The 3,435-nt window shown below is 39.5% G+C and overlaps 1 pseudogene; it reads right to left on the minus strand.

The window, feature by feature from the left end:
• Positions 1-2,964: 2,964 nt before the first annotated feature.
• On the minus strand, positions 2,965-3,181 carry LOC112649925 (60S ribosomal protein L38-like; annotated as a pseudogene).
• Positions 3,182-3,435: the final 254 nt, after the last annotated feature.

Raw genomic sequence — 3,435 nt, forward strand, 5'->3', positions numbered from 1 at the left:
AACTCAACTAGAAAAGCGAATGCAAATGACCACAACTCCTATAACTATTATTATGATGATGATTATTTAACTATAACTATTGGCATTTCAAGGCCAAGTCAGCAAGAAAGATTTAGAGCAGAGATAAAGGATTTTGTTATTCACAATTCAGCTAGCAGCATCAATATCAGCATATTTGTCCTAAACTACTCTTCTTACTGAGTGACACTAAGGAGCCAGGTGACTCCCACATGTACCGTTAAGTTGTATTATGGGATAGAAGTCCTTCACCCAGAGAATATGAAAGTTCCATTCTGGGAAACCAGCTTGCTGGCCCATTACTTGGGGTGGCGATGATATCTCCATCTTCCTTGAGTGTTCAGGACACAAATATCCTTGCACGGATCATCTGGGACAAAAGAAGTCAGTGCTTCTACTTGCAAGATATGCAGAAAATGAGAGACCTACAGAGAACTGTCTCCCAACAACATTAGCAACTGGTTTCATGGAAATAAGCCAAAAAGTGAAAAACCTAATATCTTCTGCTTTTTTGAGACTACATCTTTCTGGGAACAAACTCTACCACAACTAATAAATTTTCAAATTGCCATGACCTTCAGATTGCTAACCATATTTTCTGGGGCCGTGTGGTCTTTTCCCTTATGCTCCTGGGGGACGACCCCTGTGGGCATGTATTCCAGTGCTCTTCACAGGCATGATGACTTGAGATAAGTACCTTGTAGATGCTGGTCTCTCACTCATCTCTCTGATAAATTCTGTTTCATGTTCTGAGGAACCAATGGCATTTGGTGCTAAATGGGCAGAAGTTGCTATCTGGTGACCCCGAGTCGTGGGATAGAGTTTGTGATGGAGAAGAGCTTGTTGGAGGGGAAGCATGACACAATGGCCAAATCATAAACCATAACTCCATTAAGTCCTATTTTCATATTGAATAGGCAATGAAATTGTATTACCTGTCTCTTACGATGGGAAGAAAAATCAATATGGGCTGTTTCTTCATGTGATGAATGTCTTTCACTATCCTCCCTGCTGTTGCCACCCACAACATTTTACATTAGCATGATAAGACACATTGCAAAGTATGGGATGGGCCTGGGTTTTCAGAAGGTGATTTCTCATTCAGTCAGTGAATATAGTTTTTAAAACAGCATTTGTCATTATGGCAAAAAAAAAAAAAAAAAAAGCCCATAATCAGGATAGAGTGGAGCGACATTACATTATTGAACAGAGATTTCTTCTACCATCCTTAGGATACCTGGGAACTGTAGTCAAGTGTGTATTACATGAGAGAAAAAATGCTAGATCCGGAATTCACTTCAACTCCATGTGGCTTAGTTATGTGGTCTTGATTACTTTTAATGCCTCTCACATGTTGATACTTTGGGGAGAATAATTTTTGTTCCATTCTCCTCATAGGTTCATAATAATTATTAAAATTAACAATGTACTATAAGCATATGAAGGCCTCAGTAATCAAGTCTGATATAATTGTGAGGTGGTATTACAATTATGGCAACATTTAAATCGAAGTAGATCTTTTCGTAGTACTGACATTGAGGAATGAGATCAATATTTCTGTGAGTTTCATTTTTCTGCAACATAGGGAGGGAGCCTAGTCTGATTCATAAGAAGACAAAATCTATGTAAGAATGAATGACATTCTAGAATATGTTAGGGTGATCTAAGTAACACCTTTCCAACATGTTCTCATTTTTCAATAATGTTTTTTCTTTTCTCTTTTTCTTTTTTTAAAAGATTTATTTATTTACCTTAGAGAAGGGGTGGGCAGAAGGAAAAGGGGAGAGAGAATCGTAAGCAGATTCCCCCCTGAACGTGAAGCCCCATGCGGGCCTGGATCCCATGACCCTGAGATCATGACCTGAGATGAAATCAAGAATCACACACTTAACTTCCTGAGCCACCCAGGCACCCCTCACTAATGCTTTTCTTAGGTACACAAGTCCCCATATATAACCAAGTGGTGACCAAGTTGTTTATTCATATTTCCTGGAGTGTCCTCTGTAGTCTTCATCTCAGCCTTCTGTGATAACGTCAACCTTAATTTATGACTCGTCTTAATACTAATGTCTTCTCTTTTAGACAACTGGGAAATTTAATAGGAATCAACAAATATACTGGGGGTGGGTAGTAGAAAAAAGGGCTTTGTCTCTACATGTGACTAGAGTAATTCACGCAAACCATGACCTGCAACGGAATCTACAATATCTGCTTTTGTTTTAATAAAACATGGATCCACAGTGATTCCATGGATTTTAGCCACCAACACTGGGAATCAATACACACAAGCACCAGCTGATTTTTTTTTTTAAGTAATTCACTCACCGCTAACTTATGTAAGTTCTCATCTTGAAACTGGTGATGGCTGACACAGAAATATTTCTAGGATCAAAACTGAAAGCAGGTAGATACTGTGGTTGTGATGCTAAGAATATCAACTCTGCCTGAATTGAATACATGTTGAGGTTGCTGAGATTTGGTTCATTGAGCAACTGGGTGACAGACATATAGTTCAGATATGACTGCATACTTGGAATTTCTTTTAGCAACTGAATAGGTGGTGTGTGTGTGTGTGTGTGTGTGTGTGTGTGTGTGTGTGTGTTTACAGGATAGTGACCCAGAAGAGTTAGTTTAAGACTCAGGTGTTAGTTAGTTCTTTCCCCAGATAGCAAGAACCAGTGGTCTCACTGGGGTGCTATCAGCTAAATTGAAGGGACTGACGGAGAATGATAAAGAAGGTAAAAGGAAGTTGGGCAAAGGAGGTTTGTTGAATCCTGTTTCTTGGATAAACTAAGGTCAATCAAACATTCCAGGATATCTGCTCACTAAACTCAACTTGTGCAGGTCTGTGTCACTCTTTTGGATCTTATTTAATGCCTGCACTAACAATTCTCTTTTTTTAATGAATTTTTACAATTTAAAAGAGTTGAAATCAGTGTGTCAGGTTCATTTCAGCTCCTTCATTGCCAAACCTAGGGGCAGGGGCTGCTTCATTTTCTCTGCCTTCTCTTTGTCTGTGATGAAGATATCTGCTGCATTGAACTTTAGGCTTCACGTTATCTGTATTTTTTTTTTTTTTTTTTTTTTTGATCTTGACGGATTTGGCATCCTTTGGCCTGGCTGTGAGCAGAAAGTCCTTGACTTTATCAATTTTGCAAGGCATGGCTGTGAGGGTCACAGGAGAGCATGCAGCTGGTGCAGCAAGCTGCAAGGAGTGAGGAATAGACTAAGTGTTCTTGAGGTCACCAGCTTTCCTGAGCAATGGAAAGTCATGGTGGTATATGTGAATGGTTAAATTGATAGCTCCCAAATTTTAACATGCATCAGAGTCATCTGGAGAACCTTTAAAGCACAGATCACTTAGGCTCATCCCCAGAGTTTCTGCTCAGAAGGTCAGGGGCAGAGCCTGAGAATTTG

Source organism: Canis lupus, chromosome 19 (genome assembly GCF_003254725.2).
Source record: "Canis lupus dingo isolate Sandy chromosome 19, ASM325472v2, whole genome shotgun sequence".
Lineage (NCBI taxonomy): Eukaryota > Metazoa > Chordata > Mammalia > Carnivora > Canidae > Canis > Canis lupus.